This window comes from Patella vulgata, chromosome 6, assembly GCF_932274485.2.
Source record: "Patella vulgata chromosome 6, xgPatVulg1.2, whole genome shotgun sequence".
NCBI lineage: Eukaryota > Metazoa > Mollusca > Gastropoda > Patellidae > Patella > Patella vulgata.
In genome coordinates this window covers 24,439,172-24,453,851 of record NC_065884.2, presented here as the reverse complement: position 1 = coordinate 24,453,851, position 14,680 = coordinate 24,439,172, and the positions used below count along the sequence as shown (strand labels likewise).

General features: G+C 37.4%; 1 long non-coding RNA gene across 1 annotated transcript; it reads right to left on the bottom strand.

Annotated features, from left to right (window-relative positions):
* Positions 1–1,851: 1,851 nt before the first annotated feature.
* LOC130013175 (uncharacterized) lies at positions 1,852–10,351 on the bottom strand. The gene is made up of 5 exons (XR_008788529.1): positions 9,777–10,351; positions 8,153–8,313; positions 5,025–5,184; positions 3,830–3,976; positions 1,852–3,200 (listed from the first exon to the last, which is right to left on the bottom strand). It is a non-coding gene; the product is annotated as an uncharacterized LOC130013175 (long non-coding RNA).
* Positions 10,352–14,680: the final 4,329 nt, after the last annotated feature.

Here is a 14,680-nt window from a genome sequence, read left to right as displayed (position 1 = left end):
ATCAGAACCAGTTTTACCAGTTTATATTTCTAGTCAATACTACTGGATGTTAACGTCTGCTTCCGCCTAAAGGCGTTACAACATAACAGTGTTTCTTTCCGCGAAAATATGGAACTGAGGCTGGTCGGATTTAAGTTGGAGTAACAGGAGAAAGGGCTACAGCTATTTAGGTTTGAGGCATGAAAGTGACAATTTTTGAAAAAACGTGTGCGCTATACTGTATATCGAATAGCCGACAGACACGTCTGAATGTATTCTTATTATATACTATTCAAAAAAAGTAGGGGATATTTGATTTTGGGGGCATAATACTAAAATATGCAAATGACTACGAAAAAAGTCACTATAGAACCTAACAGAAGAAACATTTCCAGTTACATGTGACGCCCAAACGCACCAATAGCTACCGCATGGAATGCAGGTGATGCTTGGGATCATCATGGGGGTCCAACCCAAGATTTGCACGACTCTGACTTTGAATGTTACAGTCATTGTGGCATTGAATTCCAGGGTGGAAACATCAGTTTAATTGTTTTAGTGACCAGAAAACAAATTTTGATATGCGTCGGCTTACCCAAAATGAAAGGTTACGTGCCCTTGGCATGCTACAGATCGGCACAACACAGGCGGTTGTGGCGCGGACGATGAATGTTTCTCAGTCTGTCATAAGCAGGCTATGGTCCAGATACCGTGATACACAATCTGTACAGGACAGACCACGTTCAGGTCGACCAAGGGCGACAACTCAAGCCCAGGATCGATTTATCCGTACCTTGGCCTTGAGAAATCGTGTCATCACAGCAAATCAGATCAGCGCTCGTCTTCAAACAGACACTGGTGTGACAGTGAGTGGCCAGACGATTCGGAATCGACTGCATAGGGGTCACCTTCGCGCCCGACGTCCTCGCGTGATCCTTTGTTTGAGAGATCATCACATTCAGGCAAGACGTCGTTGGTGTAGGGATCGTCAACACTGGGATAATCGACGCTGGAGCAATGTGATGTTTTCAGATGAGTCAAGGTTCACTGTTGATTTTTTGGACAGACGTAGGAGGGTGTGGCGTCGTCGAAACGAGCGCTTCCAAGACGTTAACGTCATCAGACATGATCGATTTGGGGGTGGTTCTGTTATGGTGTGGGGAGGCATCACTGTTGCTGGAAGAACGGCTTTACATGTTGTTGCAGGGCGTGTTACAGGCCAGTACTACCGGGACAACATCTTGGCAGTCCATGTTGTGCCGTTCGCACGACGTCATGGCCGCCGTTTCATCTTCCAGGATGACAACGCAAGATGTCACAGGGCCAGGATCGTTACAGGTTACCTCCAACAACAGAACATCACCACATTACCCTGGCCAGCACTGAGTCCCGACCTCTCCCCCATCGAGCATGTCTGGGACATGCTTGGACAGAGGTTACGTCAACGTCAACAACGTCCTGCCAATGTCCAAGAACTTGCTGCTGCGTTGCAACAGGAATGGGACAATCTGGACCAAAATGACCTTAGACGTCTCATTAGGAGTATGCCACGTCGGATCAATGCTTGTTTGGCAAACAGAGGAGGATTTACCCGTTACTGACTTGGTTGTGATGCTGTGGTAACTTTGCTGTTTGACCCCGGGTATCATTTTACCCTTATAATGGCCAGTCTGTGCCTTACTTAGTCTAACGATCATTTGGAATAAATCGATGAATGTGAACTTCATTTCATTTTGTCATTTGTTTCTTCGTCAGTTTCATTAGGTGACTTTAATAACACTTAAAAATCAAATATCCCCTACTTTTTTTGAATAGTATATTATAACATATCGGGCTAAAATATACACAACTAGCCTAGATATTCGTTAAAATTTGAACACTGTCCGCGAACGTTCCTTTCAATATCTGTCAAATAAAGAAGGGTTTTAGCACACCGAACGCCCTATGTTCCTGAAAAGACGTTAGAAACGTCGTTTTTAAAGAACAACTGTAGCACCATGGACATATGTCTGACGTGGAGAGCGGGCTACACAAACCGGTCGCCATATCCTACATATGACCCATGCATCGTTTCTTACTAGTATTGTCTCTGGCCGCGTTTGTTTCTTATTTTCTTCTTAGGACTCCACTTTAAATATTGCGTATTTGTTCTGCCACTCATTCAGTTTATGGGTGCACACAGTAACAACAATAACACATTTTGCTCCTACATTTTATATTAAGCACTGCTACATATAGGTTACAAAGTTACAAGCATAATAAAGTCATTCTCTCTAACCCGCCCTCATGCAGACTTTGCGAGTCTGCTGATGGAAATTCCTACATCTTCTCCATACGAGAACTAATGGCTAGAGCGCACATTCTTTTAATTATATATTCTCAGATTCACATCCATTAATTATTCTATTGGCTAATTATGATGTAATTAATTATGTGATTGGTCCCTCTTGCCAAATATGAAATGGTATCTTTCCTATCACGTGCTTTTAGAATTTATCCTTGAAAAATGCAAATGACCAACATGTTTACTAAACTATAGCTGCGTTTCAGAATTAACTTATACCGTAGCTAATATTCTGGCAATGGAGAATAATTAATTAAAACCATAAAATTATTATACATAGAAGTTCCTTATCACAAATCCATGACCTCAATATTACTACACAACGGGCACACGCACTGTGTATCACGTGATTCCTTTTTATTTCTCAAACCCCCGACCTAACAAAAGGGCGCTTAATACTAATAGCTTATTTCTACAAATATATTATGGTAAAGTACATACTAAATTTAGGCTGACTGTCTACGTTAGCTCCGCTTCTGAACTAATCGACATTACGATTTTAGTCGAAAATACTACGTATACTTCGAGATAGATAGATAATATGGAAGATGGTTTCAGTAGACAAGGAAGCTCTGACAGGTTGTTGTAGTCCGAATAAGTAGTCAAGGCCTGGGTTTATTTTTTTCAAATTTGGTGTCCATAGTCAAGGTTAGTTCAAGGTGTTTAAAAGAATACAAATTGTCATTTCAGCTTGTGATTTCACAAACAACTGAAGAAATACCAACATACAGTGAGAAAACAGACCTGAAAACGTTTATTAGAAAGTTAAATGGAAGTATATAGAATCGATACACTAACAATAAGAAATTAAAACGATTTGTTTGAAACAAATCTTGTACGTTTTACAATTCCTTTCTCACTACACGTAAACCACCACCTGAAATAAATAAAACAAAAAAACAACAGATATTGTTAAATCTTGACTTCTATTGCAAAACCAAATTAACGTGACCACCATCATTCCTTTATTTAAACAAGCTATCAAATAGGGTGAATATAATGGTTTAAAATACATAGGCGAATATAATGGCCCAAGCATAATGTATCCTCGCCAGTATAATCGTTAATACATGGTTGTGTAAGAAATTCTTTGTTGTTATATAATACTTGTAATAAAAATGTATTAAAACATTGTCATTTATGGTTTAAATTGCTGCTTATTTTTTATTGCTTTGTGTAGCTTAATGTTATTTCTCGGGGATAAAACAGCCGCTTCTGATCAGGTTATAAGTTAATATCAACAAATATTCAGATATCGTCCATAGACCACAAGTTCCTGGTCATTGGAAATGAAATGAAATGGGGTTTAACGTCCTACTGTTCCTGGTCCTAAACTGGGCTAATGAAGACGGGCATACGCCATACAGTGTGCTATGAGGGGAATTTTGCTCGGGCAGCGGCGCTACGGCCTACTCTTATATCGAATTCCATCTGCCAAGGGATCTTTTACGTGCACGGCATGGTCATTGGAAGGAATGTAACAAATAATATGAAGATAATACAAACCCCTTCTTTAGACAGGTTTCAACATCGATCACTTTAAAACAGTTTATCTTTAGAATATTGAAATACAAATAACCGACATCTTTCGCAGCTTTCTCTGTGGTGGATTTGAGACAGTTGTAAAAGGCGTCATCACAGTCACAATGGAATCTGTACAACACAATAAAACAGATGTAATTTGATGGAACTCAAGATGGAACTGTACAACCAAACCACGACAGACCAAAGATACATTAGTTAAGAGTTTAATAAAGAGTTGGTCATTCTTGCTATAATAATTCAAAAATAGATGATAAAAAAAGAAAATATTGAAAATTTCAGCCAAATTACTTCACTCTGAGCCAAATTATCACTGTTTATTGTTTTGACAAGATGTGTGCATAGTGTAACTAGCGCACTGGTATATTCGCGACTTAGCCTCGCTTTCTCATTTTCAAATTAAATTTTCAAAAGGCGAACCGTTCTAATCTAGCTAAAATCGCAAGGATCCGATGCCATCGAGAGTTGATTATGGTCTTGTTTTGTTAATAAATGTGTAATTAATAGTTTAAATAACATTTCAGGCCTAAAGAAAGACCTGCAATAGGCAGATTTACCTCTTGCATAATGTATGTTTAAATTAGCTAATTGGGTGTTTGATAATAAGGTGTTTCTAAAGTTATACTGCATCTTATGATAGAGCATTGATGTCCTGATGTTAACTTTTATGATGAAACTGATTGTAATTGCGCCATTTTAAATGACTAAACCTCTGAAAATAAAAAGTTTGATGTCCTTATATGTTCAGCTATACTTCTTTGCAAGCCTTTCGGACTGAGATGCTTTAACGGGTCACTCTTTTAAATGGAACCTGGATTGAAGATTTTAGTTCGGTCTATACGTGTCACAGCGCACCAAATCTATTCTTGTTACTAGTGATCTTGAGTTGCAGTCTGGTCTTATAAGATTTAAATAGTAACCGATCAGAAGACATCAGATGTGATCGTTTCTTCAACATAATTTCAAAAACTCTTAAATGTATAGATTTTTTCCTGTCTGTAAATTATAAACGAAATAATAGTGGATTCAACTCAATACAGCGCTTTATTTTTTCGAAATCAATTAGCTTCTTCAAGAAAAGTATTTATTTAGCTCCAAGGAAACGGTGGAATGAAAGGACTAAACCGGTTAATAAAATATGTTTCATATTACAACTTACTTCGAGAATAAACCATAATTAGTCAAACCATCTTTTGATTTGAATGGTAGTATATAGTTCGGACAATGGTCATGTTCCCTACAGCAATGGTCTGTTTCAGCATTTTCACCCAAATCGGAATAATTTGATGATATGTTACCAGTTCCGCACCATTTGGTTCCTGGACAATTAAATAACAAACACTTTATAAACTGCAAGAGCCAAATTGGGCTTTTGCGCCCATGATACTCATTAAGCGGTTTAGGAGGTGCCTAAACGCAAGTAGTAATAATACATTGTATAAAGTTTAGGAGGTGCCTAAACGCAAGTTGTAATAAGACATTGTCTAAAGTTTAGGAGGTGCCTAAACGCAAGTGGTAATAATACACTGTCTAAAGTTTATTCTTTGAGTTTGCACTTCTCCTATGGGCAAGGGGGGCGTCGCTTGAAGCAATCCAAATAAGCACCACAATCAAATCAAGTGATTTCTGCCTATTAGAAAGTCTTGGAATAGCTGCCGTGAATCACTCCGGCTGCAACTGTGTGATATCTATTGTATCTTTTTTCAAAGCAGCGTACAAGTCTTTTTATTTATCAAAACTTCATAAATGCAGAGACCAAATTAGCGCGGAATACGTATTAGAAACTATAGCGTAAATTACGCAGAATGCGACATGGTGTGGTGACCCGTGATCCGAAAATTGCTATTTGACATCGTTAATGAACATTATTTGAGACATAATTAAAGATACATTATGGGAGATTAGATAAAGAGCTGGCAGTTCTCAATATAATACTTAAAAACTTGATAATGTAAAGGGAATTTGCTGACAATTTCAGTCAAATTGATACACACTAAACCGAGAATTTAGCGATTGATTTTTCGGCCTAGCCTCGATTATCATTACTAAAGTATGTACGATAAAAAACATAGTCTCGATTATCCATTTCATGATTTAATCATGAATGAAAGTTGAGCAGCAAATTGGATCCTAATCCAGTAAATAAATATTGCAGGCTAGCGATGGCATCGAGAGTTGCTGATGGTCTGGAAAAGTTAATTGAATGATGTCTAATCAATAATCTATATAACATTTCAGGCCTAAAGAAAGACCTGCAATAGGCAGATTTATCTCTTGCATAAAGTATGTTTAAGTACTAATGATATATTCGAATTTGTAAGGAGAATGAAAGGTATCCAGGGATAACTAAAAGCACATCCGATAGACGAACGTTTTAGTCAGTCTGTGTAAAAATGGTGCTGCTTTGGCATAAAATTACACGCTGTTAAATATTTACACATCATTCCAGTTCCCTGAGGTTACAATTCGAAAGGAAGGATAAGGTGAAAAAATAAATTAATGCCACAAAGCAAGAACAAACTTGTTTGAAACACGAAAGTATAAACTATATGGCGTAATAAAACTTAATAGATATCATAAATAATATAGACAGTGTTCTAGAATTTTATATAATTATACAGGCTATACTAGTTATTTGACATGGTAAATAATAGCAGAAAGTTGCTAAAGGCCCGTTCTCACGGTGCGACTTGTAGCAACTACTTGTAGTATCTACATGTAGATTACAAAATCGTATATAAATGAGTTGATACGACTTGGAATCTCGCGATAATCTCGTCTTGTCTTAGCATAATGGCGTCATCAAGCTGGCTATTATTGCTCTTGATGGGTGCGCGTCGCGTCCATGTTTACCAACAACAAAGGGAGAGAACTCGTGTTTGTACTAATACTCGACGTCTCTGATTGGTCAATTTCATACGATCTGTTGACTGAAATAGGGAAGTTTCTATTTCGCTCAACTAGCTTTCAACTGATTGGGAGCTTGTAAAAGTTGGTACGACTAGGGTGTTCTCACGCTGCATCTTGGGTCGATACTACAAGTAGTTACTACAAGTCGCACCGTGAGAATGGGCCTTAAAGCATGCTATATTGTGAGCTATGGGAACATCATAAAACATAGCAGATAAATAATTTTGAGAATACAATAAGTGACAGTCTTTTTAACCATAATAAAATTTGGTTTCTAATCGACTGTGCGATAGATTTTTAATGGAGGTCTGTGTCTAAAATAGCTTACTGTTTGTAATGTTAATAACTGGCTGTCTCCACTATCTTTTGTAAAAATACAAATGGTAAAAAGAAAATATCTGCTTATATGGCGATTGTTTTCCATATAAAGGATCTTTGTATTTTTAACATGCCTAGTCACTAAATGCATTTCTAGTTAGGCAATTACATGTACATTAACGTTATATAAAAAATTCAGCGTCTACCTCTCAGGTATATATATTATATGTAGAAATTTGTGTTATATATTTTGTGACATAGAACCAGTTAATTTCAATGCCTAACAAGTGCAACAGTTTTCTGGTTTTGTCTCTCAAGAAAATGTCTATTAGTTCATCACTGGTTGTCCATTTTGCAAACAACACCAGCGTCACTCCATTCCCACTAAAAACAGACAATTCAGTCTCGTTTGCTTTTTGAACTCCTGATGGGGCATTTCATAATTGTGGACGTAAAAATAAAATTCGAAGTATTGGACACCATTATACTAAGATCAATCTTGATAGCTACCTCGACATTAGGGTATACGACCGTCAAAGTGTGTTTGTGGACCAGTGTGACCATTTCATACAATACTTTAACAAATATAAATAGCTACCTTCAATTAAAGAAAGACAGACAATTTTCAAGGAGAAAATCGCCAAAGCCTTTTTCAAAAAGAAAGCTGGTGTTGATCGAGCGCGATCGGGTGGGCCCTTCTGCTCGCAGTGCACTGTCGAATACAACCGAATGAGGTTCGTCATAACCCAAATTTAAAAAGGTCGTCACATCTTTTTCTCGGTTCGTAGGCAGCTTCCTACACTGGCTATAGGGTAATCCACCAGTGGAACCAATATTTTAAAAACTAATGATGATAAGCACTAATAATTGATGTTAGGCTATGCGATGTTCAATCACCTTTCAACGATGGCAACATTGTATCATTTACTCAGGGCTTTTCCTTTTGAACAAACCAAATAGTACGCATGTACAGAATTTAGTTTTGTTTAGTAGATCTAAATATTGTTTGTCTAAGCTCACATAATTATTTGTCACAAAAATCGACATAATCAGACATACCAGGGAAAATTAATTGTCTTTTATATCTCTTGTTGGTGGAGAGCTTCAATAAAGTGTTAATATCAGTAGTACATGAGTTGATGATGCTATGGATTTCCTCGCGTGTGATTGGTATAACAGGTGATGACGTCTCTTCTTCAAGTATTTGTTTTATAATACCCCTAAAATAACAATAAACTATACACTTAGACCCATGATATCATATTTTACATCAAAATAAACAATATTAAATCTGAATAAAACTGTATCTTTTCAACAAGAGATAACCCCAATTTCTGTGCCCCCCCCCCCCCATCCCTGGGATCTGTTTCTAGACCTACAAATAAAATGAAATGAAATGGGGTTTAACGTCCTACTGTTCTGCTCCTAACCTGGGCTAATGAAGACGGGCATACGCCATACAGTGTGCTATGAGGGAAATTTTGCCCGGGCAGCGGCACTATCGCCTACTCTTATATCGAATCCCAACTCTTTTACGTGCATTCCAATGTATACACGGGACCTCGGTTTTTCGTCTCATCCGAAGGACTAGACAGCTGTCCTTGTCAGGCCCTCCATCCTGCATCACTGACAAGGGGGGAACCACGCCGGACAATCTGGATGAACTTTCTCGGCCAATGCAGGGATCGAACACCCGATTTATGCTAAATCCTGGAGATCGATCCAGGAATAATAATCTTGAATTCAAATTTATGCTGACGATCCACCTTTTGATAAGCCCACATTTTCATGTGGACGTATATTGTCGTCGCCCCGGTCCGTCCGTCCACAATTTGTTTGTGGACACTCTACAGATCACAATCTTTATCCGATTATGACGAAACTTGAAATATAGATCTATCTCCCAAAGATCTCGGTTCCTTTCGATTTTGGCATGTATCGGATCATAACTTCGTGGATTATGGCCCCTGATTGTATGAAAAATCACGTTTTAGCTTGTGGACACTCTAGAGGTCACAATTTTGATCCGATTTTGATGAAACTTGAAATGCATGTTTATACCTCAAAGATCGTGTTTCCTTTCGATATTCGCGCATATCGGATCGTAACTTCCTGAATTATGGCCCCTGATTTTACGAAAAATCACGTTTTTAGATTGTGGTCCCTCTAGAGGTCACAATTTTTATCCGATTTAAAAAACCGTTTTAGTATATCACCGTTACACCATATCTTTATATTCCAAAATTCCCAACCCCATTTGATATTTGCGCATTTCAGACCATAACTTTCGGGATTATGGCCCCTGCTTGTACAAAAAATCGTTTTTGTTTGTAGCTTGTTCTCTATCCATCTCTTGCAAAATGTGGGCGTATCCTGCCTGGCAGCCGCTGGTTTGTCATCATAAGCAAGTTGGTTTGTTCTCGATGTCTCTGTGAAAATTTGTTTACAAAATAAAGCCTGGTAATACAACTCTCAATTTCACAAAACTCTACAGATGAGTATAAATTTGCAGAATTTTGAATAATTGCTTTGTTGTTTCTATATAACCGACAGATAAATACGATTAACTTGCCACAGATTGGCACAGAAACAATCGTCAATATATATTTATCACCATGATTATAGGCATGGCTATGAAACAAAATATTTTACATATTTGTCTCGAAAAATTTATTGTACTGACCTATGTCCGTATACATAGCATTGTTCTGTTGAAGCCGACCTCTCAATTTCTACTAAGATATCACCAGATCGGTAAAACATGGTTTCTGCTGTAACCACACATACCATACACATGTACATAAACTGTCCTATATTGGTTGAAAACATTTTTAATTTTTCCGGTTAAATTGAAGATTTAAAACAAATGTGAACAGTTAGGCCAATACTATTTTTGGGAATGTTCAACAAATGCACAATGTTTTGTATAGTTAGAAAAGTAAGTGTAAACGCTATACTTTGAAAATTAAATATAATTTATAATTAAGTCACATACGTTTACTCTTAGTATAATGTAGTATTATTTTTTCCGTAACGAAACAAATTGTACTTTGTGTCACTTTTAACTCGTATTCCGTTTTATAACACAGCCACATCCGATTTTTGTCTAAAAATCTTGTTACAAAAATGTCTACCACGAAAAACTAGTATACAGTCCGTGTATCGTTTGAAAGAATTTCTGAACACTTTTACTTGTTAAAATCGAAGGAAGCACCGACGTCTATACGATAACAACCATTATACTACAATAGTGTACAAGTCAGTCAACTAAATCAAATATAATGTTACGAGAGCGCACTATACATTGTCACCTGTTTTAACGACATAAAGCGGCAAGAGCGTAGCCAGGTTCTTAAGTAAGAGGGTGGGGAGGGAGTTCGAGCTCATAAAAAGGGCGTCATGACACAAATTATACCGGTACCAAATAATGTTTCAAAGGGTTGCCATGCAAAATACACCCACATTTTGCTAGAGATGGAAAGAGAACAAGCTAAACAAAAGAAGCGATTTTTCGTACCATCAGGGGCCATAATCCAGGAAGTTACGGTCCGATATGTGTGAATATCTACAGGAACCGAGATCTTCAGGATATAAACATATATTTCATCAAAGTCGGATAAAAAATTGTGCCTTCTAGAGGGCCCACACAACCTTGGTATTACATGCTTTTACACTATGTGCATACAAGGAGCGGCAATTTTGTCGGGAAGTTTCTGATTATTACGAAATTCGAACTCAACCATCATTATGGTGTAACGGTGATATATTTAAACGGTTTTTAAAATCGGATAAAAATTGTGACCTCTATACATAGAGGATCCACAAGCTAAACGCGTGATTTTTCGTACAACCAGGGACCATAACCCAGGAAGTTACGGTCCGATATGCGCGAATATCGAAAGGAACCAAGATCGTTGGGATATAAACATTTTAAATTTCATCACAATCAGATAAAAATTATGACAACTAGAGGGTGCACAACCTTGATATTACATACTTTTCCACTATTTGCGTACAGGAAGCGGCAATTTTGTTGGGCGGTTTCGTTCCGATTATTACGAAATTCGAACTCAACCATCATCATGGTGTAACGTTGATATACTTGAACGGTTTTTAAAATCGGGTAAAAATTGTAAAGACGTGATTTTTCGTGCAACCAGGGGCCATAATCCAGGATATGCGCGAATATCGAAAGGAGCCAAGGTCTTTGGGATATAAACATATTCATTAAAATCTGATAACAATTGTGACTTCTAGAAGGTCCACAACCTTGGTATTACGTATACTTTTACACTATTTGCGTACAAGGAGCGGCCATTTTGTCAAGCTTTTCACGAAATTCGAACTCAGCCGTCATTTGGGTGTAACGGTGATATATTTAAACCTTTTTTAAAATCAGATAAAAATTGTGACCACTAGAGGGTCCACAAGCTAATAACGTGATTTTTCGTACAACTATAGGAGCCATAATCCAAGCAGTTAGGGTCCGATATGCGCGATGTAAACATATATTTTAAGTTTCATCAAAATTGTGACCTCTAGAAGGCCTACAACCTTGAAATTCCATAATGTAACACTATTTGAGTACAAAGTGCGCCGATTATGTCCGAAAGTTTCGGTCCGATTTTCACGAAATTTGAATTTTTTTTTTAAAATCGGATAAAAAATTGTGAACTCTAGACGGACAACAAGCTAAAAACGCGATTTTTCGTACAATTAAGGTCCAAAATCCAGGAAGTTGCGGTCCAATATGCGCGGAAGTCGAAGGGAACCGAGATCTTTGGGTTATAAACATACTTTTCATGTTTCATCTAAATCGAATAAAATTTTTGACATCTAGAGTGTCCACAAGCTAAAAACGTGATTTTTCGTATAATCAGGGGCCATAATCTTATGAAGTTTTGATCCGCATGCCAATATCGAATGGAACCGAGATCTTTTGGAGATAAACCTATAATTCAAGTTTCGTCAATATCGTATAATAATTGTGAATTGTAGAGTGTCCCCAAACAAACTGTGGAGGGACGGACTGACAGGGGCGACGACAATATACGTCCACATGAAAATGTGAGCCTATTGAAATCAAAACATAGTAAAGAATGTTTGTCCAAGACCAGTCGATAATAAAAATGAAAACAATAACTTTTATCTCAATAGTGAACAAAACTTTTTTTTTTAAATATTTTTTGAAAAAGTGGCACTTTATGAAAAATTGCGCCTTTCAGACAACTTATTTAGGATTCACCGATTTTGAAGTGTACAGTAACATCGGGGATATTCAAATTAGATTATATATATGTAAACCTTGTAACAAATCTACCTGACCATCGTCGAGATATCTATAGACGTTTAAACTTTCAATTTACGAGTCATATAAATATTTGTCGGTGTTGAAGGGTTTTATAAAAACGCTTGCGAAAAATACGTTACTTGACACATATATAAGTACCTTTTTTTTGGATAATTTGGAGAATCTATGGACATTTTGATGATGTTGTGATGTTAATTACATTTACTTTCTCGGCGAGAGTAATTTAAATTGTGTCAATGCCTCAACAAATTCTATTATTTCCAAATGTATCTTAACTTATACAGCGTGGATTTTAAGGAGTTGTGGCCCACTTGACAAGGAAACTGAAAATTTGTCTTTCTACAAAAATGTATCACAGATCCGCAAGGTTTCGAAACATCTTTCACACAAAATTAACCACAATAAATCCCCGAAAAGCGAACCACGGTTAATAAACGAGCTAGTGTAGCATTTTGATTTGGGCCAATTTTCTTTGCCCCTCTTGTCCACACCCACAACAACAGGCACGGCAGGCGTTCATATAGTGATAGTGAGCCTAGTGGCACACATAGATATTGGCAACCTTTTCAGCTCATCCTTGTGTTAGTTACTTTTATATCGAGTTCATTAAAATGTGGAATATTGTTGTCAGGCAAGTTGACTATGGGGACTTGTTTTGTTTAAAATACTGAAAATCCATGTGGGATATATTTCCTTGAAACATTTACACCTCTCTACGCTCATTTTAATTTACATGCAGTATAAGCGAATGCAAGACTTAAAATATAAATTGTATAGTTATATAATATGACATTCAAAGCTATAGCAGATAAAAACATATTTTTTTGTGCCGATCTTTGTAAGACATTTGCACCTGGGATATATTATGTATGTTCGCAGTGTAATATTTCCGACTCGTTGCCTTCAGCACAACGTACATTTTACCATACGGATCAGCAGTCAATATTCGCTAGACCGCTGCAAGGCTTTCGGGTGGGGGGGGGGGTGTTTAGCCAAAATGTGACCGACTGAGATGTACATACCCCTAGTACGAGTTTCTAGGGGCCATGTGCAGTAGCGGATCTAGACGCTGGGAATAGGGGGTGGGGTGGGGGCGGTTCCAAATCTAGGCCGCCATCCACGATCCCACCCCACAATGAATGTCAACAAAATACAGGTAGAACATAGATAGTATTGTATAATTATATAGTTGTTCGCCGATCGTTGTCTCGCCGGAAAACCTTTTTATTTATGTTGACATAAAGTTTATATCATCAAATGATGATTGTGCCTATAACACTGAGCAACCTGAGAAAATTTTGAAAAATTGAGTCAATATTCTGGCATTTGAGGTCATTGCTGGGATGTATTATTGTGGGATTGAGGATCAAAAATGTGAGTCAATGGGACAGAATCTCGAGATCTTCCCCTGTCGATTCCGCCTGTTTTGCAAGAGTTGACTAACATTTGTACAGTCTGACGCCCCCCGACCCACACACCAGTGGTACTACTAATTATAATATAACTGGACAGTTCACTATAACCGTGAATATGATAGTGCTGAGACAGTATAAGACAACAGAGGAGTGGAAGAATGATGTTATAATGGAATCGAGCGCCGCCGCGGCGGCGCGAACATATTTCAGACACGTAACAGCTTTTAATTTTTTGGGATGATGACATAATGGAATTGAGCGACGATATGTAACTGAGCTTTTAATTTTTGAGGACTGTCCCCCGAGGGCACTTTATCTCAATGGGGCACTTTGCAGAGAGATTTTGCAGAATTCTGATGGTCAGAAAACACATACAACATGAGTAAAATACATTTCAATTTCTCCTGGGATTGAATATGCAACAAGTAAAAATTCTTAAGTGCAATAGATCGCATTAAAATTTCATAATTTAAAGAGTTTTTTACTATTTCTGAAACAAACTATACTTCCGATGACTTCTTACCAACTGCTCGACTAATATTATTCGTATGACAATCAAGAATATAATTTGAAATATCAAAATCTTCGAAAAAAGCTCTCTCAATTTCTTAGACCAACATACTCATAACAGGGAATTTTTTTATTCAAACATGACAAACTGACTAGGTTATTTTATACTATACCGTTGCAATTTAGGTGCACAGATTCACACCTTCATTAGCCCAGTATAGGAGCAGAACAGTAGGACGTTAAACCCCATTTCATTTCATTTCATTTCACACAAAATTATTCCCTTCTATTTTGGCATTGTTTATCTACCTCATTAATTCATTTAGTCTGAGACCGACTGCGGTGAGCACT